We start from the raw sequence: 27,407 nt of genomic DNA, 5'->3' as shown, positions 1-27,407 counted from the left end.
CTATATTAAGGCCTTTCCTGTAAAATTATTGAGTCCAAACGAATACGCTTTTCGCATTAGAGAAATAAGCCAAAAATTTGAGGGATTATTTTGTTTTTAAAAAATAGAGATCAGTTCAATTCCGAAAAAAAACTTGCATTGAAGCTTAGTAAAAAAGACAGGAAACTCTTAGATTAGCACGGATCTGCACTTTACACGTTCCAGATGGTCTAGCGGTTAGGATTTGTGGCTTTCACCCACAAGGCCCGGGTTACACTCCCGGTCTGGGAAGCTTTTCAACTCCTATATTAAGGCCTTTCCTGTAAAATTATTGAGTCCAAACGAATACGCTTTTCGCATTAGAGAAATAAGCCAAAAATTTGAGAGATTATTTTGTTTTTAAAAAATTGAGATCAATTCAATTCCGAAAAAAAACTTGCATTGAAGCTTAGTAAAAAAAGACAGGAAACTCTCAGATTGGCACGGATCTGCACTTTACACGTCCCAGATGGTCTAGCGGTTAGGATTTGTAGCTTTCACCCAAAAGGCCCGGGTTCGACTCCCGGTCTGGGAAGCTTTTCAACTCCTATATTAAGGCCTTTGCTGTAAAATTATTGAGTCGAAACGAAGACACTTTTCGCATTAGAGAAATAAGCCAAAATTTGAGAGATTGTTTTTTAAATTTGAGATCAGTTCAATTCCGAAAAAAAACTTGCATTGAAGCTTAGTAAAAAGACAGGAAACTCTTAAATTGGCACGGATCTGCACTTTACACGTCCCAGATTGTCTAGCGGTTAGGATTTGTGGCTTTCACCCACAATCCCCGGGTTCGACTCCCGGTCTGGGAAGCTTTTCAACTCCTATATTAAGGCCTTTCCTGTAAAATTATTGAGTCCAAACGAATACGCTTTTCGCATTAGAGAAATAAGCCAAAAATTTGAGAGATTATTTTGTTTTTAAAAAATTGAGATCAGTTCAATTCCGAAAAAAAACTTGCATTGAAGCTTAGTAAAAAAGACAGGAAACTCTTAGATTAGCACGGATCTGCACTTTACACGTTCCAGATGGTCTAGCGGTTAGGATTTGTGGCTCTCACCCACAAGGCCCGGGTTACACTCCCGTTCTGGGAAGCTTTTCAACTCCTATATTAAGGCCTTTCCTGTAAAATTATTGAGTCCAAACGAATACGCTTTTCGCATTAGAGAAATAAGCCAAAAATTTGTGAGATTATTTTGTTTTTAAAAAATTGAGATCAATTCAATTCCGAAAAAAAAAACTTGCATTGAAGCTTAGTAAAAAAGACAGGAAACTCTGAGATTGGCACGGATCTGCACTTTACACGTCCCAGATGGTCTAGCGGTTAGGATTTGTGGCTTTCACCCACAAGGCCCGGGTTCGACTCCCGGTCTGGGAAGCTTTTCAACTCCTATATTAAGGCCTTGGCTGTAAAATTATTGAGTCGAAACGAAGACACTTTTCGCATTAGAGAAATAAGTCAAAACTTGAGATTTTTTTAAAATTTGAGATCAGTTCAATTCAGAAAAAAACTTGCATTGAAGCTTAGTAAAAATGACAGGAAACTCTTAGATTGGCTGGGATCTGCACTGTACACGTCCCAGATGGTCTAGCGGTTAGGATTTGAGGCTTTCACCCACAAGGCCCGGGTTCGACTCCCGGTCTGGGAAGCTTTTCATTTCCTATATTAAGGCCTTTCCTGTAAAATTATTGAGTCGAAACGAAGACACGTTTCGCATTAGAGAAATAAGCCAAAATTTGAGAGATTTTTTTAAAATTTGAGATCAGTTCAATTCCGAAAAAAACTTGCATTGAAGCTTAGTTAAAAAGACAGGAAACTCTTAGATTGGCACGGATCTGCACTTTACACGTCGCAGATGGTCTAGCGGTTAGGATTTGTGACTTTCACCCACAAGGCCCGGGTTCGACTCCCGGTCTGGGAAGCTTTTCAACTCCTATAATAAGGCCTTTCCTGTAAAATTGTTGAGTCCAAACGAATACGCTTTTCGCATTAGAGAAATAAGCCAAAAATTTGAGAGATTATTTTGTTTTTAAAAAATTGAGATCAATTCAATTCCGAAAAAAAACTTGCATTGAAGCTTAGTAAAAAAAGACAGGAAACTCTCAGATTGGCACGGATCTGGACTTTACACGTCCCAGATGGTCTAGCGGTTAGGATTTGTTGCTTTCACCCACAAGGCCCGGGTTCGACTCCCGGTCTGGGAAGCTTTTCAACTCCTATATTAAGGCCTTTGCTGTAAAATTATTGAGTCGAAACGAAGACACTTTTCGCATTAGAGAAATAAGTCAAAACTTGAGATTTTTTAAAATTTGAGATCAGTTCAATTCAGAAAAAAACTTGCATTGAAGCTTAGTAAAAATGACAGGAAACTCTTAGATTGGCTCGGATCTGCACTGTACACGTCCCAGATGCTCTAGCGGTTAGGATTTGTGGCTTTCACCAACAAGGCCCGGGTTCGACTCCCGGTCTGGGAAGCTTTTCAACTCCTATATTAAGGCCTTTCCTGTAAAATTATTGAGTCGAAACGAAGATACTTTTCGCATTAGAGAAATAAGCCAAAATTTGAGAAATTTTTTTAAAATTTGAGATCAGTTCAATTCCGAAAAAAACTTGCATTGAAGCTTAGTAAAAAAGACAGGAAACTCTTAGATTGGCACGGATCTGCACTTTACACGTCCCAGATGGTCTAGCGGTTAGGATTTGTGGCTTTCATCCACAAGGCCCGGGTTCGACTCCCGGTCTGGGAAGCTTTTCAACTCCTATATTAAGGCCTTTCCTGTAAAATTATTGAGTCGAAACGAAGACACTTTTCGCATTAGAGAAATAAGCCAAAATTTGAGAGATTTTTTTAAAATTTGAGATCAGTTCAATTCCGAAAAAAACTTGCATTGAAGCTTAGTAAAAAAAGACAGGAAACTCTCAGATTGGCACGGATCTGGACTTTACACGTCCCAGATGGTCTAGCGGTTAGGATTTGTTGCTTTCACCCACAAGGCCCGGGTTCGACTCCCGGTCTGGGAAGCTTTTCAACTCCTATAATAAGGCCTTTCCTGTAAAATTATTGAGTCGAAACGAAGACACTTTTCGCATTAGAGAAATAAGCCAAAATTTGAGAGATTTTTTTAAAATTTGAGATCAGTTCAATTCCGAAAAAAACTTGCATTGAAGCTTAGTAAAAAAAGACAGGAAACTCTCAGATTGGCACGGATCTGGACTTTACACGTCCCAGATGGTCTAGCGGTTAGGATTTGTTGCTTTCACCCACAAGGCCCGGGTTCGACTCCCGGTCTGGGAAGCTTTTCAACTCCTATATTAAGGCCTTTGCTGTAAAATTATTGAGTCGAAACGAGGACACTTTTCGCATTAGAGAAATAAGTCAAAACTTGAGATTTTTTAAAATTTGAGATCAGTTCAATTCAGAAAAAAACATGCATTGAAGCTTAGTAAAAATGACAGGAAACTCTTAGATTGGCTCGGATCTGCACTGTACACGTCCCAGATGGTCTAGCGGTTAGGATTTGTGGATTTCACCCACAAGGCCCGGGTTCGACTCCCGGTCTGGGAAGCTTTTCAACTCCTATATTAAGGCCTTTCCTGTAAAATTATTGAGTCGAAACGAAGACACTTTTCGCATTAGAGAAATAAGCCAAAATTTGAGAAATTTTTTTAAAATTTGAGATCAGTTCAATTCCGAAAAAAACTTGCATTGAAGCTTAGTAAAAAAGACAGGAAACTCTTAGATTGGCACGGATCTGCACTTTACACGTCCCAGATGGTCTAGCGGTTAGGATTTGTGACTTTTACCCACAAGGCCCGGGTTCGACTCCCGGTCTGGGAAGCTTTTCAACTCCTATAATAAGGCCTTTCCTGTAAAATTATTGAGTCCAAACGAATACGCTTTTCGCATTAGAGAAATAAGCCAAAAATTTGAGAGATTATTTTGTTTTTAAAAAATTGAGATCAATTCAATTCCGAAAAAAAACTTGCATTGAAGCTTAGTAAAAAAAGGCAGGAAACTCTCAGATTGGCACGGATCTGCACTTTACACGTCCCAGATGGTCTAGGGGTTAGGATTTGTAGCTTTCACCCACAAGGCCCGGGTTCGACTCCCGGTCTGGGAAGCTTTTCAACTCCTATATTAAGGCCTTTGCTGTAAAATTATTGAGTCGAAACGAAGACACTTTTCGCATTAGAGAAATAAGCCAAAATTTGAGAGATTGTTTTTTAAATTTGAGATCAGTTCAATTCCGAAAAAAACTTGCATTGAAGCTTAGTAAAGAAGACAGGAAACTCTTAAATTGGCTCGGATCTGCACTTTACACGTCCCAGATGGTCTAGCGGTTATGATTTGTGGCTTTCACCCACAATCCCCGGGTTCGACTCCCGGTCTGGGAAGCTTTTCAACTCCCATATTAAGGCCTTTCCTGTAAAATTATTGAGTCCAAACGAATACGCTTTTCGCATTAGAGAAATAAGCCAAAAATTTGAGAGATTATTTTGTTTTTAAAAAATTGAGATCAGTTCAATTCCGAAAAAAAACTTGCATTGAAGCTTAGTAAAGAAGACAGGAAACTCTTAGATTAGCACGGATCTGCACTTTACACGTTCCAGATGGTCTAGCGGTTAGGATTTGTGGCTCTCACCCACAAGGCCCGGGTTACACTCCCGGTCTGGGAAGCTTTTCAACTCCCATATTAAGGCCTTTCCTGTAAAATTATTGAGTCCAAACGAATACGCTTTTCGCATTAGAGAAATAAGCCAAAAATTTGTGAGATTATTTTGTTTTTAAAAAATTGAGATCAATTCAATTCCGAAAAAAAAAACTTGCATTGAAGCTTAGTAAAAAAGACATGAAACTCTGAGATTGGCACGGATCTGCACTTTACACGTCCCAGATGGTCTAGCGGTTAGGATTTGTGGCTTTCACCCACAAGGCCCGGGTTCGACTCCCGGTCTGGGAAGCTTTTCAACTCCTATATTAAGGCCTTTGCTGTAAAATTATTGAGTCGAAACGAAGACACTTTTCGCATTAGAGAAATAAGTCAAAACTTGAGATTTTTTAAAATTTGAGATCAGTTCAATTCAGAAAAAAACTTGCATTGAAGCTTAGTAAAAATGACAGGAAACTCTTAGATTGGCTCGGATCTGCACTGTACACGTCCCAGATGGTCTAGCGGTTAGGATTTGTGGCTTTCACCCACAAGGCCCGGGTTCGACTCCCGGTCTGGGAAGCTTTTCAACTCCTATATTAAGGCCTTTCCTGTAAAGTTATTGAGTCGAAACGAAGACACTTTTCGCATTAGAGAAATAAGCCAAAATTTGAGAGATTTTTTTAAAATTTGAGATCAGTTCAATTCCGAAAAAAACTTGCATTGAAGCTTAGTAAAAAAGACAGGAAACTCTTAGATTGGCACGGATCTGCACTTTACACGTCCCAGATGGTCTAGCGGTTAGGATTTGTGACTTTCACCCACAAGGCCCGGGTTCGACTCCCGGTCTGGGACGCTTTTCAACTCCTATAATAAGACCTTTCCTGTAAAATTATTGAGTCCAAACGAATACGCTTTTCGCATTAGAGAAATAAGCCAAAAATTTGAGAGATTATTTTGTTTTTAAAAAATTGAGATCAGTTCAATTCCGAAAAAAAACTTGCATTGAAGCTTAGTAAAGAAGACAGGAAACTCTTAGATTAGCACGGATCTGCACTTTACACGTTCCAGATGGTCTAGCGGTTAGGATTTGTGGCTCTCACCCACAAGGCCCGGGTTACACTCCCGGTCTGGGAAGCTTTTCAACTCCCATATTAAGGCCTTTCCTGTAAAATTATTGAGTCCAAACGAATACGCTTTTCGCATTAGAGAAATAAGCCAAAAATTTGTGAGATTATTTTGTTTTTAAAAAATTGAGATCAATTCAATTCCGAAAAAAAAACTTGCATTGAAGCTTAGTAAAAAAGACATGAAACTCTGAGATTGGCACGGATCTGCACTTTACACGTCCCAGATGGTCTAGCGGTTAGGATTTGTGGCTTTCACCCACAAGGCCCGGGTTCGACTCCCGGTCTGGGAAGCTTTTCAACTCCTATATTAAGGCCTTTGCTGTAAAATTATTGAGTCGAAACGAAGACACTTTTCGCATTAGAGAAATAAGTCAAAACTTGAGATTTTTTAAAATTTGAGATCAGTTCAATTCAGAAAAAAACTTGCATTGAAGCTTAGTAAAAATGACAGGAAACTCTTAGATTGGCTCGGATCTGCACTGTACACGTCCCAGATGGTCTAGCGGTTAGGATTTGTGGCTTTCACCCACAAGGCCCGGGTTCGACTCCCGGTCTGGGAAGCTTTTCAACTCCTATATTAAGGCCTTTCCTGTAAAGTTATTGAGTCGAAACGAAGACACTTTTCGCATTAGAGAAATAAGCCAAAATTTGAGAGATTTTTTTAAAATTTGAGATCAGTTCAATTCCGAAAAAAACTTGCATTGAAGCTTAGTAAAAAAGACAGGAAACTCTTAGATTGGCACGGATCTGCACTTTACACGTCCCAGATGGTCTAGCGGTTAGGATTTGTGACTTTCACCCACAAGGCCCGGGTTCGACTCCCGGTCTGGGACGCTTTTCAACTCCTATAATAAGACCTTTCCTGTAAAATTATTGAGTCCAAACGAATACGCTTTTCGCATTAGAGAAATAAGCCAAAAATTTGAGAGATTATTTTGTTTTTAAAAAATTGAGATCAGTTCAATTCCGAAAAAAAACTTGCATTGAAGCTTAGCAAAAAAGACAGGAAACTGTTAGATTAGCACGGATCTGCACTTTACACGTTCCAGATGGTCTAGCGGTTAGGATTTGTGGCTTTCACCCACAAGGCCCGGGTTCGACTCCCGGTCTGGGAAGCTTTTCAACTCCTATATTAAGGCCTTTCCTGTAAAATTATTGAGTCCAAACGAATACGCTTTTCGCATTAGAGAAATAAGCCAAAAGTTTGAGAGATTGTTTTGTTTTTAAAAAATTGAGATCAATTCAATTCCGAAAAAAAACTTGCATTGAAGCTTAGTAAAAAAGACAGGAAACTCTGAGATTGGCACGGATCTGCACTTTACACGTCCCAGATGGTCTAGCGGTTAGGATTTGTGGCTTTCACCCACAAGGCCCGGGTTCGACTCCCGGTCTGGGAAGCTTTTCAACTCCTATATTAAGGCCTTTCCTGTAAAGTTATTGAGTCGAAACGAAGACACTTTTCGCATTAGAGAAATAAGCCAAAATTTGAGAGATTTTTTTAAAATTTGAGATCAGTTCAATTCAGAAAAAAACTTGCATTGAAGCTCAGTAAGAAAGACAGGAAACTCTTAGATTGGCACGGATCTGCACTTTACACGTCCCAGATGGTCTAGCGGTTAGGATTTGTGACTTTCACCCACAAGGCCCGGGTTCGACTCCCGGTCTGGGACGCTTTTCAACTCCTATAATAAGGCCTTTCCTGTAAAATTATTGAGTCCAAACGAATACGCTTTTCGCATTAGAGAAATAAGCCAAAAATTTGAGAGATTATTTTGTTTTTAAAAAATTGAGATCAGTTCAATTCCGAAAAAAAACTTGCATTGAAGCTTAGCAAAAAAGACAGGAAACTCTTAGATTGGCACGGATCTGCTCTTTACACGTCCCAGATGGTCTAGCGGTTAGGATTTGTGACTTTCACCCACAAGGCCCGGGTTCGACTCCCGGTCCGGGAAGCTTTTCAACTCCTATATTAAGGCCTTTCCTGTAAAATTATTGAGTCCAAACGAATACGCTTTTCGCATTAGAGAAATAAGCCAAAAGTTTGAGAGATTGTTTTGTTTTTAAAAAATTGAGATCAATTCAATTCCGAAAAAAAACTTGCATTGAAGCTTAGTAAAAAAGACAGGAAACTCTGAGATTGGCACTGATCTGCACTTTACACGTCCCAGATGGTCTAGCGGTTAGGATTTGTGGCTTTCACCCACAAGGCCCGGGTTCGACTCCCGGTCTGGGAAGCTTTTCAACTCCTATATTAAGGCCTTTCCTGTAAAGTTATTGAGTCGAAACGAAGACACTTTTCGCATTAGAGAAATCAGCCAAAATTTGAGAGATTTTTTTTAAAATTTGAGATCAGTTCAATTCCGAAAAAAACTTGCATTGAAGCTTAGTAAAAAAGACAGGAAACTCTTAGATTGGCACGGATCTGCACTTTACACGTCCCAGATCGTCTAGCGGTTAGGATTTGTGACTTTCACCCACAATGCCCGGGTTCGACTCCCGGTCTGGGAAGCTTTTCAACTCCTATAATAAGGCCTTTCCTGTAAAATTATTGAGTCCAAACGAATACGCTTTTCGCATTAGAGAAATAAGCCAAAAATTTGAGAGATTATTTTGTTTTTAAAAAATTGAGATCAGTTCAATTCCGAAAAAAAACTTGCATTGAAGCTTAGCAAAAAATACAGGAAACTCTTAGATTAGCACGGATCTGCACTTTACACGTTCCAGATGGTCTAGCGGTTAGGATTTGTGGCTTTCACCCACAAGGCCCGGGTTCGACTCCCGGTCTGGGAAGCTTTTCAACTCCTATATTAAGGCCTTTCCTGTAAAGTTATTGAGTCGAAACGAAGACACTTTTCGCATTAGAGAAATCAGCCAAAATTTGAGAGATTTTTTTTAAAATTTGAGATCAGTTCAATTCCGAAAAAAACTTGCATTGAAGCTTAGTAAAAAAGACAGGAAACTCTTAGATTGGCACGGATCTGCACTTTACACGTCCCAGATCGTCTAGCGGTTAGGATTTGTGACTTTCACCCACAATGCCCGGGTTCGACTCCCGGTCTGGGAAGCTTTTCAACTCCTATAATAAGGCCTTTCCTGTAAAATTATTGAGTCCAAACGAATACGCTTTTCGCATTAGAGAAATAAGCCAAAAATTTGAGAGATTATTTTGTTTTTAAAAAATTGAGATCAGTTCAATTCCGAAAAAAAACTTGCATTGAAGCTTAGCAAAAAATACAGGAAACTCTTAGATTAGCACGGATCTGCACTTTACACGTTCCAGATGGTCTAGCGGTTAGGATTTGTGGCTTTCACCCACAAGGCCCGGGTTCGACTCCCGGTCTGGGAAGCTTTTCAACTCCTATATTAAGGCCTTTCCTGTAAAATTATTGAGTCCAAACGAAAACGCTTTTCGCATTAGAGAAATAAGCCAAAAGTTTGAGAGATTGTTTTGTTTTTAAAAAATTGAGATCAATTCAATTCCGAAAAAAAACTTGCATTGAAGCTTAGTAAAAAAGACAGGAAACTCTCAGATTGGCACGGATCTGAACTTTACACGTCCCAGATGGTCTAGCGGTTAGGATTTGTGGCTTTCACCCACAAGGCCCGGGTTCGACTCCCGGTCTGGGAAGCTTTTCAACTCCTATATTAAGGCCTTTCCTGTAACATTATTGAGTCCAAACGAATACGCTTTTCGCATTAGAGAAATAAGCCAAAAATTTGAGAGATTATTTTGTTTTTAAAAAATTGAGATCAATTCAATTCCGAAAAAAAACTTGCATTGAAGCTTAGTAAAAAAGACAGGAAACTCTTAGATTGGCACGGATCTGCACTTTACACGTCCCAGATGGTCTAGCGGTTAGGATTTGTGGCTCTCACCCACAAGGCCCGGGTTACACACCCGGTCTGGGAAGCTTTTCAACTCCTATATTAAGGCCTTTGCTGTAAAATTATTGAGTCGAAACGAATCCGCTTTTCGCATTAGAGAAACAAGCCAAAAATTTGAGAGATTATTTGTTTTTAAAAAATTGAGATCAGTTCAATTCCGAACAAAAACTTGCATTGAAGCTTAGTAAAAAAGACAGGAAACTCTTAGATTGGCACGGATCTGCACTTTACACGTCCCAGATGGTCTAGCGGTCAGGATTGGTGACTTTCACCCACAAGGCCCGGTTTCAACTCCCGGTCTGGGAAGCTTTTCAACTCTTATATTAAGGCATTTGCTGTAAAATTATTGAGTCGAAACGAAGACACTTTTTGCATTAGAGAAATAAGCCAAAATTTGAGAGATTTTCTTTAATTTGAGATCATTTCAATTCCGAAAAAAACTTGCATTGAAGCTTAGTGAAAAAAAGACAGGAAACTATTAGATTGGCTCGGATCTCCACTTTACACGTCCCAGATGGTCTAGCGGTTAGGATTTGTGGCTTTCACCCACAAGGCCCGGGTTCGACTCCCGGTCTGGGAAACTTTTCAACTCCTATATTAAGGCCTTTCCTGTAAAATTATTGAGTCCAAACGAATACGCTTTTGGCATTAGCGAAATAAGCCAAAAATTTGAGAGATTATTTTGTTTTTAAAAAATTGAGATCAGTTCAATTCCGAAAAAAAACTTGCATTGAAGCTTAGTAAAAAAGACAGGAAACTGTGAGATTGGCTCGCATCTGCACGTTAGACGTCCCAGATGCTCTAGAGGTTAGGATTTGTGCCTTTCACCCACAAGGCCCGGGTTCAACTCCCGGTCTGGGAACCTTTTCAACTTCTATATTAAGGCCTTTCCTGTAAAATTATTGAGTACAAACGAATACGCTTTTGGCATTAGCGAAATAAGCCAAAAATTTGAGAGAATATTTTGTTTTTAAAAAATTGAGATCAGTTCAATTCCGAAAAAAAACTTGCATTGAAGCTTAGTAAAAAAGACAGGAAACTGTGAGATTGGCTCGCATCTGCACGTTAGACGTCCCAGATGGTCTAGAGGTTAGGATTTGTGCCTTTCACCCACAAGGCCCGGGTTCAACTCCCGGTCTGGGAACCTTTTCAACTTCTATATTAAGGCCTTTCCTGTAAAATTATTGAGTACAAACGAATACGCTTTTGGCATTAGCGAAATAAGCCAAAAATTTGAGAGAATATTTTGTTTTTAAAAAATTGAGATCAGTTCAATTCCGAACAAAAACTTGCATTGAAGCTTAGTAAAAAAGACAGGAAACTCTTAGATTGGCACGGATCTGCACTTTACACGTCCCAGATGCTCTAGCGGTTAGGATTTGTGGCTCTCACCCACAAGGCCCGGGTTACACTCCCGGTCTGGGAAGCTTTTCAACTCCTATATTAAGGCATTTGCTGTAAAATTATTGAGTCGAAACGAAGACACTTTTTGCATTAGAGAAATAAGCCAAAATTTGAGAGATTTTCTTTAATTTGAGATTATTTCAATTCCGAAAAAAACTTGCATTGAAGCTTAGTGAAAAAAAGACAGGAAACTATTAGATTGGCTCGGATCTCCACTTTACACGTCCCAGATGGTCTAGCGGTTAGGATTTGTGGCTTTCACCCACAAGGCCCGGGTTCGACTCCCGGTCTGGGAAACTTTTCAACTCCTATATTAAGGCCTTTCCTGAAAAATTATTGAGTCCAAACGAATACGCTTTTGGCATTAGCGAAATAAGCCAAAAATTTGAGAGATTATTTTGTTTTTAAAAAATTGAGATCAGTTCAATTCCGAAAAAAAACTTGCATTGAAGCTTAGTAAAAAAGACAGGAAACTGTGAGATTGGCTCGCATCTGCACGTTAGACGTCCCAGATGGTCTAGAGGTTAGGATTTGTGCCTTTCACCCACAAGGCCCGGGTTCAATTCCCGGTCTGGGAACCTTTTCAACTTCTATATTAAGGCCTTTCCTGTAAAATTATTGAGTACAAACGAATACGCTTTTGGCATTAGCGAAATAAGCCAAAAATTTGAGAGAATATTTTGTTTTTAAAAAATTGAGATCAGTTCAATTCCGAAAAAAACTTGCATTGAAGCTTAGTAAAAAAGACAGGAAACTGTGAGATTGGCTCGCATCTGCACGTTAGACGTCCCAGATGGTCTAGAGGTTAGGATTTGTGCCTTTCACCCACCAGGCCCGAGTTCAACTCCCGGTCTGGGAAGCTTTTCAAATCCTACATTAAGGCCTTTGCTGTAAAATTCTTGAGTCGAAAAGCAGAATCTTTTCGTATTAGAAAAATCAGCCAAAAGTTTGAGAAACTATTTCTTAAGAAAATTTGAGATCAGTTCAATTTTAAAAAACTTGCCTTGAAACTTAAAAAAAGACAGGAAACTCGTTACACTGGCTCGCAACTCCACTTTACACGTCCCAGATGGTCTAGCGGTTATGATTTGTGGCTCTCACCAGCAAGACCCGGGTTCAACTCCCGGTCTGGGAACATTTTCAACTGCTATATTAAGGCCTTTCCTGTAAAATTATTGAGTCGAAAAGAAGACACTTTTCGCATTAGAAAAACAAGCCAAAAACTTGGGAAATTATTTTAAAGAAAATTTGAGATCAGTTCAATTCCGAAAAAAGCTTGCATTGAAGCTTAGTAAAAGAGACAGGAAACTCGCAGATTGTCTCACATCTCCACTTTACATGTCCCAAATGGTCTAGCGGTTAGGATTTGTGGCTTTCAACCACAATGCCCGGGTTCAACTACCGGTCTGGGAAGCTTTTCAACTCCTATATTTAAGCCTTTGCTGTAAAATTATTGAGTCGAAACGAAGACACTTTTCGCATTAGAGAAATAGACCAAAATTTGAGAAATTATTTTTATGAAACTTTGAGATCAGTTCAATTAAAAAAACTTGCATTGAAGCTTAGTAGAAAAAGACCGGAAACTCCTTAGATTGGCTCGCATCTCCACTTTACACGTCGTAAATTGTCTAGCGGTTAGGATTGGTGGCTTTCACCCACAAGGCCCGGGTTCAACTACCGGTCTGGGAAGCTTTTCAACTCCTATATTAAAGCCTTCGCTGTAAAATTATTGAGTCGAAACGAAGACACTTTTCGCATTAGAGAAATAGGCCAAAATTTGAGAAATTATTTTAAAGAAAATTTGAAATCAGTTCAATTCCGAAAAAAACTTGCATTGAAGCTTAGTAAAAAAGACAGGAAACTCTTAGATTTGCACGGATCTGCACATTACACGTCCCAGATGCTCTAGCGGTTAGGATTTGTGGCTCTCACCCACAAGGCCCGGGTTACACTCCCGGTCTGGGAAGCCTTTCAACTCCTATATTAAGGCCTTTTCTGTAAAATTATTGAGTCGAAACGAAGACACTTTTCGCATTAGAGAAATAAGCCAAAATTTGAGAGATTTTCTTTAATTTGAGATCATTTCAATTCCGAAAAAAACTTGCATTGAAGCTTAGTGAAAAAAAGACAGAAAACTATTAGATTGGCTCGGATCTCCACTTTACACGTCCCAGATGGTCTAGCGGTTAGGATTTGTGGCTTTCACCCACAAGGCCCGGGTTCGACTCCCGGTCTGGGAAACTTTTCAACTCCTATATTAAGGCCTTTCCTGTAAAATTATTGAGTCCAAACGAATACGCTTTTGGCATTAGCGAAATAAGCCAAAAATTTGAGAGATTATTTTGTTTTTAAAAAATTGAGATCAGTTCAATTCCGAAAAAAAACTTGCATTGAAGCTTAGTAAAAAAGACAGGAAACTGTGAGATTGGCTCGCATCTGCACGTTAGACGTCCCAGATGGTCTAGAGGTTAGGATTTGTGCCTTTCACCCACAAGGCGCGGGTTCAACTCCCGGTCTGGGAACCTTTTCAACTCCCGGTCTTGGAACCTTTTCAACTCCTATATTAAGGCCTTTCCTGGAAAATTATTGAGTCCAAACGAATACGCTTTTGGCATTAGCGAAATAAGCCAAAAATTTGAGAGATTATTTTGTTTTTAAAAAATTGAGATCAGTTCAATTCCGAAAAAAAAACTTGCATTGAAGCTTAGTAAAAAAGACAGGAAACTGTGAGATTGGCTCGCATCTGCACACTAGACGTCCCAAATGGTCTAGAGGTTAGGATTTGTGCCTTTCACCCACAAGGCCCGGGTTCAACTCCCGGTCTGGGAAGCTTTACATATCCTACATTAAGGCCTTTGCTGTAAAATTCTTGAGTCGAAAAGCAGAATCTTTTCGTATTAGAAAAATCAGCCAAAAGTTTGAGAAACTATTTCTTAAGAAAATTTGAGATCAGTTCAATTTTAAAAAACTTGCCTTGAAACTTAAAAAAAAGACAGGAAACTCGTTACACTGGCTCGCAACTCCACTTTACACGTCCCAGATGGTCTAGCGGTTATGATTTGTGGCTCTCACCAGCAAGTCCCGGGTTCAACTCCCGGTCTGGGAACCTTTTCAACTCCTATATTAAGGCCTTTCCTGTAAAATTATTGAGTCGAAAAGAAGACACTTTTCGCATTAGAAAAACAAGCCAAAAACTTGAGAAATTATTTTAAAGAAATTTTGAGATCAGTTCAATTCCGAAAAAAGCTTGCATTGAAGCTTAGTAAAAGAGACAGGAAACTCGCAGATTGTCTCACATCTCCACTTTACATGTCCCAAATGGTCTAGCGGTTAGGATTTGTGGCTTGCACCCACAATGCCCGGGTTCAACTCCCGGTCTGGGAAGCTTTTCAACTCCTATATTTAAGCCTTTGCTGTAAAATTATTGAGTCGAAACGAAGACACTTTTCGCATTAGAGAAATAGGCCAAAGTTTGAGAAATTATTTTTATGAAACATAGAGATCAGTTCAATTAAAAAAACTTGCATTGAAGCTTAGTAGAAAAGACCGGAAACTCCTTAGATTGGCTCGCATCTCCACTTTACACGTCCCAAATTGTCTAGCGGTTAGGATTGGTGGCTTTCACCCACAATGCCCGGGTTCAACTCCCGGTCTGGGAAGCTTTTCAACTCCTATATTAAGGCCTTTGCTGTAAAATTATTGAGTCGAAACGAAGACACTTTTCGCATTAGAGAAATAGGCCAAAATTTGGGAAATTATTTTTAAGAAACTTTGAGATCAGTTCAATTAAAAAACTTGCATTGAAGCTTAGTAGAAAAGACAGGAAACTCGTTAGATTGGCTCGCATCTCCACTTTACACGTCCCAAATTGTCTAGCGGTTAGGATTGGTGGCTTTTACCCACAAGGCCCGGGTTCAACTCCCGGTCTGGGAAGCTTTTCAACTCCTATATTAAAGCCTTTGCTGTAAAATTATTGAGTCGAAACGAGGACACTTTTCGCATTAGAGAAATAGGCCAAAATTTGAGAAATTATTTTAAAGAAAATTTGAGATCAGTTCAATTACGAAAAAAACTTGCATTGAAGCTTAGTAAAAAAAAGACAGCAAACTCGCAGATTGTCTCACATCTCCACTTTACATGTCCCAAATGGTCTAGCGGTTAGAATTTGTGGCGTTCACCCACAATGCCCGGGTTCAACTCCCGGTCTGGGAAGCTTTTCAACTCCTATATTAAGGCCTTTGCTGTAAAATTATTGAGTCGAAACGAAGACACTTTTCGCATTAGAGAAATAGGCAAAAATTTGAGAAATTATTTTTAAGAAATTTTGAGATCAGTTCAATTAAAAAAACTTGCAATGAAGCTTAGTAGAAAAGACAGGAAACTCGTTCGATTGGCTCGCATCTCCACTTTACACGTCCCAAATTGTCTAGCAGTTAGGATTGGTGGCTTTCACCCACAAGGCCCGGGTTCAACTCCCGGTCTGGGAAGCTTTTCAACTCGTATATTAAAGCCTTTGCAGTAAAATTATTGAGTCGAAACGAAGACACTTTTCGCATTAGAGAAATAGGCCAAAATTTGAGAAATTATTTTAAATAAAATTTGAGATCAGTTCAATTACGAAAAAAACTTACATTGAAGCTTAGTAAAAAAAGACAGGAAACTCGCAGATTGTCTCATATCTCCACTTTACATGTCCCAAATGGTCTAGCGGTTAGGATTTGTGGCTTTCACCCACAATGCCCGGGTTCAACTCCCGGTCTGGGAAGCTTTTCAACTCCTATATTAAGGCCTTTGCTGTAAAATTATTGAGTCGAAACGAAGACACTTTTCGCATTAGAGAAATAGGCCAAAATTTGAGAAATTATATTTAGGAAACTTTGAGATCAGTTCAATTAAAAAACTTACATTGAAGCTTAGTAGAAAAGACAGGAAACTCGTTAGATTGGCTCCCAACTCCACTTTACACGTCCCAAATTGTCTAGCGGTTAGGATTGGTGGCTCTCACTCGCAAGTCCCGGGTTCAGCTCCCGGTCTGGGAACCTTTTCAACTCCTATATTAAGGCTTTTCCTGTAAAATTATTGAGTCCAAACGAATACGCTTTTCGCATTAGAAAAAATAAGCCAAAAACTTGAGAGATTATTTTGTTCTTAAAAAATTGAGATCAGTTCAATTCCGAAAAAAAATTGCATTGAAGCTTAGTAGAAAAGGCAGGAAACTCGTTAGATTGGCTCCCAACTCCACTTTACACGTCCCAAATTGTCTAGCGGTTAGGATTGGCGGCTCTCACTCGCAAGTCCCGGGTTCAGCTCCCGGTCTGGGAACCTTTTCAACTCCTATATTAAGGCTTTTCCTGTAAAATTATTGAGTCCAAACGAATACGCTTTTCGCATTAGAAAAAATAAGCCAAAAACTTGAGAGATTATTTTGTTTTTAAAAAATTGAGATCAGTTCAATTCCGAAAAAAATTGCATTGAAGCTTAGTAAAAAAGACAGGAAACTCGTTAGATTGGCGCGCATCTCCACTTTACTCGTCCCAAATTGTCTAGCGGTTAGGATTGGTGGCTTTGACCCTCAAGGCCCGGGTTCAACTCCCGGTCTGGGAAGCTTTTCAACTCCTATATTAAGGCCTTTGCTGTAAAATTATTGAGTCGAAACGAAGACACTTTTCGCATTAGAGAAATAGGCCAAAATTTGAGAAATTATTTTTTAGGAAACTTTGAGATCAGTTCAATTAAAAAACTTACATTGAAGCTTAGTAGAAAAGACAGGAAACTCGTTAGATTGGCTCGCAACTCCACTTTACACGTCCCAAATTGTCTAGCGGTTAGGATTGGTGGCTCTCGCTCGCAAGTCCCGGGTTCAGCTCCCGGTCTGGGAAGCTTTTCAACTCTTATATTAAGGCATTTGCTGTAAAATTATTGAGTCGAAATGAAGACACTTTTCGCATTAGAGAAATAAGCCAAAAATTTGAGAGATTATTTTAAAGAAAATTTGAGATCAGTTCAATTCCGAAAAAAACTTGCATTGAAGCTTAGTAAAAAAGACAGGAAACTCGCAGATTCTCTCACATCTCCACTTTACATGTCACAAATGGTCTAGCGGTTAGGATTTGTGGCTTTCACCCACAAGGCCTGGGTTCAATTCCCGGTCTGGGAAGCTTTTCAACTCTTATATTAAGGCATTTGCTGTAAAATTATTGAGTCGAAACGAAGACACTTTTCGCATTAGAGAAATAAGCCAAAAATTTGAGAGATTATTTTGTTTTCAAAAAATTGAAATCAGTTCAATTCCGAAAAAAAACTTGCATTGAAGCTTAGTAAAAAAGACAGGAAACTCTTAGATTGGCTCGGATCTGCACTTTTCACGTCCCAGATGGTCTAGCGGTCAGGATTGGTGACTTTCACCCACAAGGCCCGGTTTCAACTCCCGGTCTGGGAAGCTTTTCAACTCTTATATTAAGGCATTTGCTGTAAAATTATTGAGTCGAAACGAAGACACTTTTCGCATTAGAGAAATAAGCCAAAAATTTGAGAGATTATTTTGTTTTCAAAAAACTGAAATCAGTTCAATTCCGAAAAAAAACTTGCATTGAAGCTTAGTAAAAAAGACAGGAAACTCTTAGATTGGCTCGGATCTGCACTTTACACGTCCCAGGTGATCTAGCGGTTAGGATTTGTGGCTTTCACCCACAAGGCCCGGGTTCAACTCCCGGTCTGGGAAGCTTTTCAACTCGTATATTAAAGCCTTTGCAGTAAAATTATTGAGTCGAAACGAAGACACTTTTCGCATTAGAGAAATAGGCCAAAATTTGAGAAATTATTTTAAATAAAATTTGAGATCAGTTCAATTACGAAAAAAACTTGCATTGAAGCTTAGTAAAAAAAAAGACAGGAAACTCGCAGATTGTCTCATATCTCCACTTTACATGTCCCAAATGGTCTAGCGGTTAGGATTTGTGGCTTTCACCCACAATGCCCGGGTTCAACTCCCGGTCTGGGAAGCTTTTCAACTCCTATATTAAGGCCTTTGCTGTAAAATTATTGAGTCGAAACGAAGACACTTTTCGCATTAGAGAAATAAGCCAAAAATTTGAGAGATTATTTTGTTTTTAAAAAATTGAGATCAGTTCAATTCCGAAAAAAACTTGCATTGAAGCTTAGCAAAAAATACAGGAAACTCTTAGATTAGCACGGATCTGCACTTTACACGTTCCAGATGGTCTAGCGGTTAGGATTTGTGGCTTTCACCCACAAGGCCCGGGTTCAACTCCCGGTCTGGGAAGCTTTTCAACTCGTATATTAAAGCCTTTGCAGTAAAATTATTGAGTCGAAACGAAGACACTTTTCGCATTAGAGAAATAGGCCAAAATTTGAGAAATTATTTTAAATAAAATTTGAGATCAGTTCAATTACGAAAAAAACTTGCATTGAAGCTTAGTAAAAAAAGACAGGAAACTCGCAGATTGTCTCATATCTCCACTTTACATGTCCCAAATGGTCTAGCGGTTAGGATTTGTGGCTTTCACCCACAATGCCCGGGTTCAACTCCCGGTCTGGGAAGCTTTTCAACTCCTATATTAAGGCCTTTGCTGTAAAATTATTGAGTCGAAACGAAGACACTTTTCGCATTAGAGAAATAAGCCAAAAATTTGAGAGATTATTTTGTTTTTAAAAAATTGAGATCAGTTCAATTCCGAAAAAAACTTGCATTGAAGCTTAGCAAAAAATACAGGAAACTCTTAGAATAGCACGGATCTGCACTTTACACGTTCCAGATGGTCTAGCGGTTAGGATTTGTGGCTTTCACCCACAAGGCCCGGGTTCAACTCCCGGTCTGGGAAGCTTTTCAACTCGTATATTAAAGCCTTTGCAGTAAAATTATTGAGTCGAAACGAAGACACTTTTCGCATTAGAGAAATAAGCCAAAAATTTGAGAGATTATTTTGTTTTTAAAAAATTGAGATCAGTTCAATTCCGAAAAAAACTTGCATTGAAGCTTAGCAAAAAATACAGGAAACTCTTAGATTAGCACGGATCTGCACTTTACACGTCCCAGATGGTCTAGCGGTCAGGATTGGTGACTTTCACCCACAAGGCCCGGTTTCAACTCCCGGTCTGGGAAGCTTTTCAACTCTTATATTAAGGCATTTGCTGTAAAATTATTGAGTCGAAACGAAGACACTTTTCGCATTAGAGAAATAAGCCAAAAATTTGAGAGATTATTTTGTTTTTAAAAAATTGAGATCAGTTCAATTCCGAAAAAAACTTGCATTGAAGCTTAGCAAAAAATACAGGAAACTCTTAGATTAGCACGGATCTGCACTTTACACGTTCCAGATGGTCTAGCGGTTAGGATTTGTGGCTTTCACCCACAAGGCCCGGGTTCAACTCCCGGTCTGGGAAGCTTTTCAACTCGTATATTAAAGCCTTTGCAGTAAAATTATTGAGTCGAAACGAAGACACTTTTCGCATTAGAGAAATAGGCCAAAATTTGAGAAATTATTTTAAATAAAATTTGAGATCAGTTCAATTACGAAAAAAACTTGCATTGAAGCTTAGTAAAAAAAGACAGGAAACTCGCAGATTGTCTCATATCTCCACTTTACATGTCCCAAATGGTCTAGCGGTTAGGATTTGTGGCTTTCACCCACAATGCCCGGGTTCAACTCCCGGTCTGGGAAGCTTTTCAACTCCTATATTAAGGCCTTTGCTGTAAAATTATTGAGTCGAAACGAAGACACTTTTCGCATTAGAGAAATAGGCCAAAATTTGAGAAATTATATTTAGGAAACTTTGAGATCAGTTCAATTAAAAAACTTACATTGAAGCTTAGTAGAAAAGACAGGAAACTCGTTAGATTGGCTCCCAACTCCACTTTACACGTCCCAAATTGTCTAGCGGTTAGGATTGGTGGCTCTCACTCGCAAGTCCCGGGTTCAGCTCCCGGTCTGGGAACCTTTTCAACTCCTATATTAAGGCTTTTCCTGTAAAATTATTGAGTCCAAACGAATACGCTTTTCGCATTAGAAAAAATAAGCCAAAAACTTGAGAGATTATTTTGTTCTTAAAAAATTGAGATCAGTTCAATTCCGAAAAAAAATTGCATTGAAGCTTAGTAGAAAAGGCAGGAAACTCGTTAGATTGGCTCCCAACTCCACTTTACACGTCCCAAATTGTCTAGCGGTTAGGATTGGTGGCTCTCACTCGCAAGTCCCGGGTTCAGCTCCCGGTCTGGGAACCTTTTCAACTCCTATATTAAGGCTTTTCCTGTAAAATTATTGAGTCCAAACGAATACGCTTTTCGCATTAGAAAAAATAAGCCAAAAACTTGAGAGATTATTTTGTTTTTAAAAAATTGAGATCAGTTCAATTCCGAAAAAAAATTGCATTGAAGCTTAGTAAAAAAGACAGGAAACTCGTTAGATTGGCGCGCATCTCCACTTTACTCGTCCCAAATTGTCTAGCGGTTAGGATTGGTGGCTTTGACCCTCAAGGCCCGGGTTCAACTCCCGGTCTGGGAAGCTTTTCAACTCCTATATTAAGGCCTTTGCTGTAAAATTATTGAGTCGAAACGAAGACACTTTTCGCATTAGAGAAATAGGCCAAAATTTGAGAAATTATTTTTTAGGAAACTTTGAGATCAGTTCAATTAAAAAACTTACATTGAAGCTTAGTAGAAAAGACAGGAAACTCGTTAGATTGGCTCGCAACTCCACTTTACACGTCCCAAATTGTCTAGCGGTTAGGATTGGTGGCTCTCGCTCGCAAGTCCCGGGTTCAGCTCCCGGTCTGGGAAGCTTTTCAACTCTTATATTAAGGCATTTGCTGTAAAATTATTGAGTCGAAACGAAGACACTTTTCGCATTAGAGAAATAAGCCAAAAATTTGAGAGATTATTTTAAAGAAAATTTGAGATCAGTTCAATTCCGAAAAAAACTTGCATTGAAGCTTAGTAAAAAAGACAGGAAACTCGCAGATTCTCTCACATCTCCACTTTACATGTCACAAATGGTCTAGCGGTTAGGATTTGTGGCTTTCACCCACAAGGCCTGGGTTCAATTCCCGGTCTGGGAAGCTTTTCAACTCTTATATTAAGGCATTTGCTGTAAAATTATTGAGTCGAAACGAAGACACTTTTCGCATTAGAGAAATAAGCCAAAAATTTGAGAGATTATTTTGTTTTCAAAAAATTGAAATCAGTTCAATTCCGAAAAAAAACTTGCATTGAAGCTTAGTAAAAAAGACAGGAAACTCTTAGATTGGCTCGGATCTGCACTTTTCACGTCCCAGATGGTCTAGCGGTCAGGATTGGTGACTTTCACCCACAAGGCCCGGTTTCAACTCCCGGTCTGGGAAGCTTTTCAACTCTTATATTAAGGCATTTGCTGTAAAATTATTGAGTCGAAACGAAGACACTTTTCGCATTAGAGAAATAAGCCAAAATTTTGAGAGATTATTTTGTTTTCAAAAAACTGAAATCAGTTCAATTCCGAAAAAAAACTTGCATTGAAGCTTAGTAAAAAAGACAGGAAACTCTTAGATTGGCTCGGATCTGCACTTTACACGTCCCAGGTGATCTAGCGGTTAGGATTTGTGGCTCTCACCTACAAGGCCCGGGATCCACTCCCGGTCTGGGAAGCTTTTCAACTCCTATATTGAAGCCTTTGCTGTAAAATTATTTATTGAGTCCAAACGAATACGCTTTTCGCATTAAAGAAATAAGCCAAAAATTTGAGAGATTATTTTGTTTTTAAAAAATTGAGATCAGTTCAATTCCGAAAAAAAACTTGCATCGAAGCTTAGTAAAAAAGACAGGAAACTCTTAGATTGGCTCGGATCTGCACTTTACACGTCCCAGATGGTCTAGCGGTTAGGATTTGTGGCTCTCACCCACAAGGCCCAGGTTACACTCCCGGCCTGGGAAGCTTTTCAACTCCTATATTAAGGCCTTTCCTGTAAAATTATTGAGGCCAAACGAATACGCTTTTCGCGTTAGAGAAATAAGCCAAAAATCTGAGAGATTATTTTGTTTTTAAAAAATTGAGATCAGCTCATTTCCGAAAAAAACCTTGCATTGAAGCTTAGTAAAAAACACAGGAAACTATTAGATTGGCACGGATCTGCACCTTACACGTCCCAGATGGTCTAGCGGTTAGGATTTGTGGCTCTCACCCACAAGGCCCGGGTTACACTCCCGGTCTGGGAAGCTTTTCAACTCCTATATTAAGGCCTTTGCTGTAAAATTATTGAGTCGAAAAGAAGACACTTTTCGTATTAGAAAAATCAGCCAAAAGTTCGAGAAACTATTTTATAAGAAAATTTGAGATCAGTTCAATTCTGAAAAAAATTTGCATTGAAGCTTAGTAAAAAAGACAGGAAACTATTAGATTGTCTCACATCTCCACTTCACACGTCCCAAATGGTCTAGCGGTTAGGATTTGTTGCTTTCACCCGCAAGTCCCGGGATCAACTCCCGGTCTGGGAAGCTTTTCAACTCCTATATTAAGGCCTTTGCTGTAAAATTATTGAGTCGAAACGAAGACACTTTTCGCATTCGAGAAATAAGCCAAAAATTTGAGAGATTATTTTTAAAAAAAACTTGAGATCAGTTCAATTCCGAAAAAAACTTGCATTGAAGCTTAGTAAAAAAGACAGGAAACTCTTAGATTGGCTCGGATCTGCACTTTTCACGTCCCAGATGGTCTAGCGGTTAGGATTGGTGACTTTCACCCACAAGGCCCGGGTTCAACTACCGGTCTGGGAAGCTTTTCAACTCTTATATTAAGGCATTTGCTGTAAAATTATTGAGTCGAAACGAAGACACTTTTCGCATTAGAGAAATAAGCCAAAAATTTGAGAGATTATTTTGTTTTCAAAAAATTGAAATCAGTTGAATTCCGAAAAAAAACTTGCATTGAAGCTTAGTAAAAAAGACAGGAAACTCTTAGATTGGCTCGGATCTGCACTTTTCACGTCCCAGATGGTCTAGCGGTTAGGATTGGTGACTTTCACCCACAAGGCCCGGGTTCAACTACCGGTCTGGGAAGCTTTTCAACTCTTATATTAAGGCATTTGCTGTAAAATTATTGAGTCGAAACGAAGACACTTTTCGCATTAGAGAAATAAGCCAAAAATTTGAGAGATTATTTTGTTTTCAAAAAATTGAAATCAGTTGAATTCCGAAAAAAAACTTGCATTGAAGCTTAGTAAAAAAGACAGGAAACTCTTAGATTGGCTCGGATCTGCACTTTTCACGTCCCAGATGGTCTAGCGGTTAGGATTGGTGACTTTCACGCACAAGGCCCGGGTTCCACTCCCCGTCTGGGAAGCTTTTCAACTCCTATATTAAGGCCTTTGCTGTAAAATTATTGAGTCGAAACGAAGACACTTTTCGCATTAAAGAAATAAGCCAAAAATTTGAGAGATTATTTTGTTTTTAAAAAATTGAGATCAGTTCAATTCCGAAAAAAAACTTGCATCGAAGCTTAGTAAAAAAGACAGGAAACTCTTAGATTGGCTCGGATCTGCACTTTACACGTCCCAGATGGTCTAGCGGTTAGGATTTGTGGCTCTCACCCACAAGGCCCAGGTTACACTCCCGGCCTGGGAAGCTTTTCAACTCCTATATTAAGGCCTTTCCTGTAAAATTATTGAGTCCAAACGAATACGCTTTTCGCGTTAGAGAAATAAGCCAAAAATCTGAGAGATTATTTTGTTTTTAAAAAATTGAGATCAGCTCATTTCCGAAAAAAACCTTGCATTGAAGCTTAGTAAAAAACACAGGAAACTATTAGATTGGCACGGATCTGCACCTTACACGTCCCAGATGGTCTAGCGGTTAGGATTTGTGGCTCTCACCCACAAGGCCCGGGTTACACTCCCGGTCTGGGAAGCTTTTCAACTCCTATATTAAGGCCTTTGCTGTAAAATTATTGAGTCGAAAAGAAGACACTTTTCGTATTAGAAAAATCAGCCAAAAGTTCGAGAAACTATTTTATAAGAAAATTTGAGATCAGTTCAATTCTGAAAAAAATTTGCATTGAAGCTTAGTAAAAAAGACAGGAAACTATTAGATTGTCTCACATCTCCACTTCACACGTCCCAAATGGTCTAGCGGTTAGGATTTGTTGCTTTCACCCGCAAGTCCCGGGATCAACTCCCGGTCTGGGAAGCTTTTCAACTCCTATATTAAGGCCTTTGCTGTAAAATTATTGAGTCGAAACGAAGACACTTTTCGCATTCGAGAAATAAGCCAAAAATTTGAGAGATTATTTTTAAAAAAAACTTGAGATCAGTTCAATTCCGAAAAAAACTTGCATTGAAGCTTAGTAAAAAAGACAGGAAACTCTTAGATTGGCTCGGATCTGCACTTTTCACGTCCCAGATGGTCTAGCGGTTAGGATTGGTGACTTTAACCCACAAGGCCCGGGTTCAACTACCGGTCTGGGAAGCTTTTGAACTCTTATATTAAGGCATTTGCTGTAAAATTATTGAGTCGAAACGAAGACACTTTTCGCATTAGAGAAATAAGCCAAAAATTTGAGAGATTATTTTGTTTTCAAAAAATTGAAATCAGTTCAATTCCGAAAAAAACTTGTATTGAAGCTTAGTAAAAAAGACAGGAAACTCTTAGATTGGCTCGGATCTGCACTTTTCACGTCCCAGATGGTCTAGCGGTTAGGATTGGTGACTTTCACCCACAAGGCCCGGGTTCAACTACCGGTCTGGGAAGCTTTTCAACTCTTATATTAAGGCATTTGCTGTAAAATTATTGAGTCGAAACGAAGACACTTTTCGCATTAGAGAAATAAGCCAAAAATTTGAGAGATTATTTTGTTTTCAAAAAATTGAAATCAGTTGAATTCCGAAAAAAAACTTGCATTGAAGCTTAGTAAAAAAGACAGGAAACTCTTAGATTGGCTCGGATCTGCACTTTTCACGTCCCAGATGGTCTAGCGGTTAGGATTGGTGACTTTCACGCACAAGGCCCGGGTTCCACTCCCCGTCTGGGAAGCTTTTCAACTCCTATATTAAGGCCTTTGCTGTAAAATTATTGAGTCGAAACGAAGACACTTTTCGCATTCGAGAAATAAGCCAAAAATTTGAGAGATTTTTTTTTAAAAAAAACTTGAGAACAGTTCAATTCCGAAAAAAACTTGCATTGAAGCTTAGTAAAAAAAGACAGGAAACTCTTAGATTGGCTCGGATCTGTACTTTTCACGTCCCAGATGGTCTAGCGGTTAGGATTGGTGACTTTCACCCACAAGGCCCGGGTTCAACTCCCGGTCTGGGAAGCTTTTCAACTCTTATATTAAGGCATTTGCTGTAAAATTATTGAGTCGAAACGAAGACACTTTTCGCATTAGAGAAATAAGCCAAAAATTTGAGAGATTATTTTGTTTTTAAAAAATTGAGATCAGTTCAATTCCGAAAAAAACTTGCATTGAAGCTTGTTAAAAAAGACAGGAAACTCTTAGATTGGCTCGGATCTGCACTTTACACGTCCCAGATCGTCTAGCGGTTAGGATTTGTGGCTCTCACCCACAAGTCCAGGGTTACACTCCCGGTCTGGGAAGCTTTTCAACTCCTATATTAAGGCCTTTGCTGTAAAATTATTGAGTCGAAAAGAAGACACTTTTCGTATTAGAAAAATAAGCCAAAAATTTGAGAGATTATTTATTAAAAAAAACTTGAGATCAGTTCAATTCAGAAAAAAACTTGCATTGAAGCTTAGTAAAAAAGACAGGAAACTATTAGATTGTCTCACATCTCCACTTCACACGTCCCAAATGGTCTAGCGGTTAGGATTTGTTGCTTTCACCCGCAAGTCCCGGGTTCAACTCCCGCTCAGGGAAGCTTTTCAACTCCTATATTAGGGCCTTTGCTGTAAAATTATTGAGTCGAAACGAAGACACTTTTCGCATTCGAGAAATAAGCCAAAAATTTGAGAGATTATTTATTAAAAAAAACTTGAGATCAGTTCAATTCAGAAAAAAACTTGCATTGAAGCTTAGTAAAAAAGACAGGAAACTCTTATATTGGCTCGGATCTGCACTTTTCACGTCCCAGATGGTCTAGCGGTTAGGATTGGTGACTTTAACCCACAAGGCACGGGTTCAACTACCGGTCTGGGAAGCTTTTGAACTCTTATATTAAGGCATTTGCTGTAAAATTATTGAGTCGAAACGAAGACACTTTTCGCATTAGAGAAATAAGCCAAAAATTTGAGAGATTATTTATTAAAAAAAACTTGAGATCAGTTCAATTCAGAAAAAAACTTGCATTGAAGCTTAGTAAAAAAGACAGGAAACTATTAGATTGTCTCACATCTCCACTTCACACGTCCCAAATGGTCTAGCGGTTAGGATTTGTTGCTTTCACCCGCAAGTCCCGGGTTCAACTCCCGCTCAGGGAAGCTTTTCAACTCCTATATTAGGGCCTTTGCTGTAAAATTATTGAGTCGAAAAGAAGACACTTTTCGTATTAGAGAAATCAGCCAAAAGTTCGAGAAACTATTTTTTAAGAAAATTTGAGATCAGTTCAATTCTGAAAAAAATTTGCATTGAAGCTTAGTAAAAAAGACAGGAAACTATTAGATTGTCTCACATCTCCACTTCACACGTCCCAAATGGTCTAGCGGTTAGGATTTGTTGCTTTCACCCGCAAGTCCCGGGTTCAACTCCCGCTCAGGGAAGCTTTTCAACTCCTATATTAGGGCCTTTGCTGTAAAATTATTGAGTCGAAAAGAAGACACTTTTCGCATTAGAGAAATAAGCCAAAAATTTGAGAGATTATTTATTAAAAAAAACTTGAGATCAGTTCAATTCAGAAAAAACTTGCATTGAAGCTTAGTAAAAAAGACAGGAAACTATTAGATTGTCTCACATCTCCACTTCACACGTCCCAAATGGTCTAGCGGTTAGGATTTGTTGCTTTCACCCGCAAGTCCCGGGTTCAACTCCCGCTCAGGGAAGCTTTTCAACTCCTATATTAGGGCCTTTGCTGTAAAATTATTGAGTCGAAAAGAAGACACTTTTCGTATTAGAAAAATCAGCCAAAAGTTCGAGAAACTATTTTCTAAGAAAATTTGAGATCAGTTCAATTCAGAAAAAAACTTGCATTGAAGCTTAGTAAAAAAGACAGGAAACTCTTATATTGGCTCGGATCTGCACTTTTCACGTCCCAGATGGTCTAGCGGTTAGGATTGGTGACTTTAACCCACAAGGCACGGGTTCAACTACCGGTCTGGGAAGCTTTTGAACTCTTATATTAAGGCATTTGCTGTAAAATTATTGAGTCGAAACGAAGACACTTTTCGCATTA

At 39.0% G+C, this 27,407-nt stretch overlaps 1 protein-coding gene and 58 non-coding genes across 59 annotated transcripts in view; 58 read left to right on the top strand and 1 right to left on the bottom strand.

Moving 5' to 3' along the window:
• LOC142343266 (protein unc-45 homolog A-like) overlaps positions 1 to 27,407 on the bottom strand; it is a 224,714-nt gene that overhangs the window by 73,495 nt on the left and 123,812 nt on the right. The window lies entirely within an intron of this gene.
• On the top strand, positions 199 to 270 carry Trnae-uuc (transfer RNA glutamic acid (anticodon UUC)). The gene has a single exon. It is a non-coding gene; the product is annotated as a tRNA-Glu (tRNA).
• On the top strand, positions 482 to 553 carry Trnae-uuc (transfer RNA glutamic acid (anticodon UUC)). Its single transcript has one exon. It is a non-coding gene; the product is annotated as a tRNA-Glu (tRNA).
• On the top strand, positions 756 to 827 carry Trnae-uuc (transfer RNA glutamic acid (anticodon UUC)). Its single transcript has one exon. It is a non-coding gene; the product is annotated as a tRNA-Glu (tRNA).
• Trnae-uuc (transfer RNA glutamic acid (anticodon UUC)) lies at positions 1,322 to 1,393 on the top strand. Its single transcript has one exon. It is a non-coding gene; the product is annotated as a tRNA-Glu (tRNA).
• Positions 1,593 to 1,664, top strand: Trnae-uuc (transfer RNA glutamic acid (anticodon UUC)). Its single transcript has one exon. It is a non-coding gene; the product is annotated as a tRNA-Glu (tRNA).
• On the top strand, positions 1,866 to 1,937 carry Trnae-uuc (transfer RNA glutamic acid (anticodon UUC)). Its single transcript has one exon. It is a non-coding gene; the product is annotated as a tRNA-Glu (tRNA).
• On the top strand, positions 2,149 to 2,220 carry Trnae-uuc (transfer RNA glutamic acid (anticodon UUC)). Its single transcript has one exon. It is a non-coding gene; the product is annotated as a tRNA-Glu (tRNA).
• Positions 2,419 to 2,490, top strand: Trnae-uuc (transfer RNA glutamic acid (anticodon UUC)). Its single transcript has one exon. It is a non-coding gene; the product is annotated as a tRNA-Glu (tRNA).
• Trnae-uuc (transfer RNA glutamic acid (anticodon UUC)) lies at positions 2,692 to 2,763 on the top strand. The gene has a single exon. It is a non-coding gene; the product is annotated as a tRNA-Glu (tRNA).
• Trnae-uuc (transfer RNA glutamic acid (anticodon UUC)) lies at positions 2,966 to 3,037 on the top strand. The gene has a single exon. It is a non-coding gene; the product is annotated as a tRNA-Glu (tRNA).
• Trnae-uuc (transfer RNA glutamic acid (anticodon UUC)) lies at positions 3,240 to 3,311 on the top strand. The gene has a single exon. It is a non-coding gene; the product is annotated as a tRNA-Glu (tRNA).
• On the top strand, positions 3,510 to 3,581 carry Trnae-uuc (transfer RNA glutamic acid (anticodon UUC)). Its single transcript has one exon. It is a non-coding gene; the product is annotated as a tRNA-Glu (tRNA).
• Positions 3,783 to 3,854, top strand: Trnak-uuu (transfer RNA lysine (anticodon UUU)). Its single transcript has one exon. It is a non-coding gene; the product is annotated as a tRNA-Lys (tRNA).
• Trnae-uuc (transfer RNA glutamic acid (anticodon UUC)) lies at positions 4,066 to 4,137 on the top strand. Its single transcript has one exon. It is a non-coding gene; the product is annotated as a tRNA-Glu (tRNA).
• Trnae-uuc (transfer RNA glutamic acid (anticodon UUC)) lies at positions 4,340 to 4,411 on the top strand. The gene has a single exon. It is a non-coding gene; the product is annotated as a tRNA-Glu (tRNA).
• Trnae-cuc (transfer RNA glutamic acid (anticodon CUC)) lies at positions 4,622 to 4,693 on the top strand. Its single transcript has one exon. It is a non-coding gene; the product is annotated as a tRNA-Glu (tRNA).
• Positions 4,906 to 4,977, top strand: Trnae-uuc (transfer RNA glutamic acid (anticodon UUC)). The gene has a single exon. It is a non-coding gene; the product is annotated as a tRNA-Glu (tRNA).
• Positions 5,176 to 5,247, top strand: Trnae-uuc (transfer RNA glutamic acid (anticodon UUC)). The gene has a single exon. It is a non-coding gene; the product is annotated as a tRNA-Glu (tRNA).
• Positions 5,449 to 5,520, top strand: Trnae-uuc (transfer RNA glutamic acid (anticodon UUC)). The gene has a single exon. It is a non-coding gene; the product is annotated as a tRNA-Glu (tRNA).
• On the top strand, positions 5,731 to 5,802 carry Trnae-cuc (transfer RNA glutamic acid (anticodon CUC)). The gene has a single exon. It is a non-coding gene; the product is annotated as a tRNA-Glu (tRNA).
• On the top strand, positions 6,014 to 6,085 carry Trnae-uuc (transfer RNA glutamic acid (anticodon UUC)). Its single transcript has one exon. It is a non-coding gene; the product is annotated as a tRNA-Glu (tRNA).
• Positions 6,284 to 6,355, top strand: Trnae-uuc (transfer RNA glutamic acid (anticodon UUC)). The gene has a single exon. It is a non-coding gene; the product is annotated as a tRNA-Glu (tRNA).
• Trnae-uuc (transfer RNA glutamic acid (anticodon UUC)) lies at positions 6,557 to 6,628 on the top strand. Its single transcript has one exon. It is a non-coding gene; the product is annotated as a tRNA-Glu (tRNA).
• On the top strand, positions 6,839 to 6,910 carry Trnae-uuc (transfer RNA glutamic acid (anticodon UUC)). Its single transcript has one exon. It is a non-coding gene; the product is annotated as a tRNA-Glu (tRNA).
• Trnae-uuc (transfer RNA glutamic acid (anticodon UUC)) lies at positions 7,121 to 7,192 on the top strand. Its single transcript has one exon. It is a non-coding gene; the product is annotated as a tRNA-Glu (tRNA).
• On the top strand, positions 7,394 to 7,465 carry Trnae-uuc (transfer RNA glutamic acid (anticodon UUC)). The gene has a single exon. It is a non-coding gene; the product is annotated as a tRNA-Glu (tRNA).
• Positions 7,676 to 7,747, top strand: Trnae-uuc (transfer RNA glutamic acid (anticodon UUC)). Its single transcript has one exon. It is a non-coding gene; the product is annotated as a tRNA-Glu (tRNA).
• On the top strand, positions 7,958 to 8,029 carry Trnae-uuc (transfer RNA glutamic acid (anticodon UUC)). Its single transcript has one exon. It is a non-coding gene; the product is annotated as a tRNA-Glu (tRNA).
• Trnae-uuc (transfer RNA glutamic acid (anticodon UUC)) lies at positions 8,232 to 8,303 on the top strand. Its single transcript has one exon. It is a non-coding gene; the product is annotated as a tRNA-Glu (tRNA).
• Trnae-uuc (transfer RNA glutamic acid (anticodon UUC)) lies at positions 8,514 to 8,585 on the top strand. Its single transcript has one exon. It is a non-coding gene; the product is annotated as a tRNA-Glu (tRNA).
• Trnae-uuc (transfer RNA glutamic acid (anticodon UUC)) lies at positions 8,788 to 8,859 on the top strand. The gene has a single exon. It is a non-coding gene; the product is annotated as a tRNA-Glu (tRNA).
• Positions 9,070 to 9,141, top strand: Trnae-uuc (transfer RNA glutamic acid (anticodon UUC)). Its single transcript has one exon. It is a non-coding gene; the product is annotated as a tRNA-Glu (tRNA).
• On the top strand, positions 9,352 to 9,423 carry Trnae-uuc (transfer RNA glutamic acid (anticodon UUC)). The gene has a single exon. It is a non-coding gene; the product is annotated as a tRNA-Glu (tRNA).
• Trnae-cuc (transfer RNA glutamic acid (anticodon CUC)) lies at positions 9,634 to 9,705 on the top strand. The gene has a single exon. It is a non-coding gene; the product is annotated as a tRNA-Glu (tRNA).
• On the top strand, positions 10,189 to 10,260 carry Trnae-uuc (transfer RNA glutamic acid (anticodon UUC)). Its single transcript has one exon. It is a non-coding gene; the product is annotated as a tRNA-Glu (tRNA).
• On the top strand, positions 10,471 to 10,542 carry Trnae-uuc (transfer RNA glutamic acid (anticodon UUC)). Its single transcript has one exon. It is a non-coding gene; the product is annotated as a tRNA-Glu (tRNA).
• Positions 10,753 to 10,824, top strand: Trnae-uuc (transfer RNA glutamic acid (anticodon UUC)). Its single transcript has one exon. It is a non-coding gene; the product is annotated as a tRNA-Glu (tRNA).
• Positions 11,035 to 11,106, top strand: Trnae-cuc (transfer RNA glutamic acid (anticodon CUC)). The gene has a single exon. It is a non-coding gene; the product is annotated as a tRNA-Glu (tRNA).
• Positions 11,309 to 11,380, top strand: Trnae-uuc (transfer RNA glutamic acid (anticodon UUC)). The gene has a single exon. It is a non-coding gene; the product is annotated as a tRNA-Glu (tRNA).
• Positions 11,591 to 11,662, top strand: Trnae-uuc (transfer RNA glutamic acid (anticodon UUC)). Its single transcript has one exon. It is a non-coding gene; the product is annotated as a tRNA-Glu (tRNA).
• Positions 12,148 to 12,219, top strand: Trnae-cuc (transfer RNA glutamic acid (anticodon CUC)). The gene has a single exon. It is a non-coding gene; the product is annotated as a tRNA-Glu (tRNA).
• Positions 12,979 to 13,050, top strand: Trnae-cuc (transfer RNA glutamic acid (anticodon CUC)). The gene has a single exon. It is a non-coding gene; the product is annotated as a tRNA-Glu (tRNA).
• On the top strand, positions 13,253 to 13,324 carry Trnae-uuc (transfer RNA glutamic acid (anticodon UUC)). Its single transcript has one exon. It is a non-coding gene; the product is annotated as a tRNA-Glu (tRNA).
• Positions 14,119 to 14,190, top strand: Trnae-cuc (transfer RNA glutamic acid (anticodon CUC)). The gene has a single exon. It is a non-coding gene; the product is annotated as a tRNA-Glu (tRNA).
• Positions 14,397 to 14,468, top strand: Trnaa-ugc (transfer RNA alanine (anticodon UGC)). Its single transcript has one exon. It is a non-coding gene; the product is annotated as a tRNA-Ala (tRNA).
• Trnae-uuc (transfer RNA glutamic acid (anticodon UUC)) lies at positions 15,778 to 15,849 on the top strand. Its single transcript has one exon. It is a non-coding gene; the product is annotated as a tRNA-Glu (tRNA).
• Positions 17,170 to 17,241, top strand: Trnae-uuc (transfer RNA glutamic acid (anticodon UUC)). The gene has a single exon. It is a non-coding gene; the product is annotated as a tRNA-Glu (tRNA).
• Trnae-uuc (transfer RNA glutamic acid (anticodon UUC)) lies at positions 17,734 to 17,805 on the top strand. Its single transcript has one exon. It is a non-coding gene; the product is annotated as a tRNA-Glu (tRNA).
• On the top strand, positions 18,014 to 18,085 carry Trnae-uuc (transfer RNA glutamic acid (anticodon UUC)). The gene has a single exon. It is a non-coding gene; the product is annotated as a tRNA-Glu (tRNA).
• On the top strand, positions 18,295 to 18,366 carry Trnae-uuc (transfer RNA glutamic acid (anticodon UUC)). Its single transcript has one exon. It is a non-coding gene; the product is annotated as a tRNA-Glu (tRNA).
• On the top strand, positions 18,573 to 18,644 carry Trnae-uuc (transfer RNA glutamic acid (anticodon UUC)). Its single transcript has one exon. It is a non-coding gene; the product is annotated as a tRNA-Glu (tRNA).
• Positions 18,854 to 18,925, top strand: Trnae-uuc (transfer RNA glutamic acid (anticodon UUC)). Its single transcript has one exon. It is a non-coding gene; the product is annotated as a tRNA-Glu (tRNA).
• Trnae-uuc (transfer RNA glutamic acid (anticodon UUC)) lies at positions 19,416 to 19,487 on the top strand. Its single transcript has one exon. It is a non-coding gene; the product is annotated as a tRNA-Glu (tRNA).
• On the top strand, positions 19,694 to 19,765 carry Trnae-uuc (transfer RNA glutamic acid (anticodon UUC)). The gene has a single exon. It is a non-coding gene; the product is annotated as a tRNA-Glu (tRNA).
• Positions 21,087 to 21,158, top strand: Trnae-uuc (transfer RNA glutamic acid (anticodon UUC)). The gene has a single exon. It is a non-coding gene; the product is annotated as a tRNA-Glu (tRNA).
• On the top strand, positions 22,219 to 22,290 carry Trnae-cuc (transfer RNA glutamic acid (anticodon CUC)). Its single transcript has one exon. It is a non-coding gene; the product is annotated as a tRNA-Glu (tRNA).
• Trnae-cuc (transfer RNA glutamic acid (anticodon CUC)) lies at positions 23,905 to 23,976 on the top strand. The gene has a single exon. It is a non-coding gene; the product is annotated as a tRNA-Glu (tRNA).
• On the top strand, positions 25,307 to 25,378 carry Trnae-uuc (transfer RNA glutamic acid (anticodon UUC)). The gene has a single exon. It is a non-coding gene; the product is annotated as a tRNA-Glu (tRNA).

Source organism: Convolutriloba macropyga, chromosome 7, assembly GCF_964194025.1.
Source record: "Convolutriloba macropyga chromosome 7, txConMacr16.3, whole genome shotgun sequence".
Lineage (NCBI taxonomy): Eukaryota > Metazoa > Xenacoelomorpha > Acoela > Convolutidae > Convolutriloba > Convolutriloba macropyga.
The sequence above is the reverse complement of the archived record's forward strand: the minus strand, read 5'-3'. Positions and strand labels throughout refer to the sequence as shown.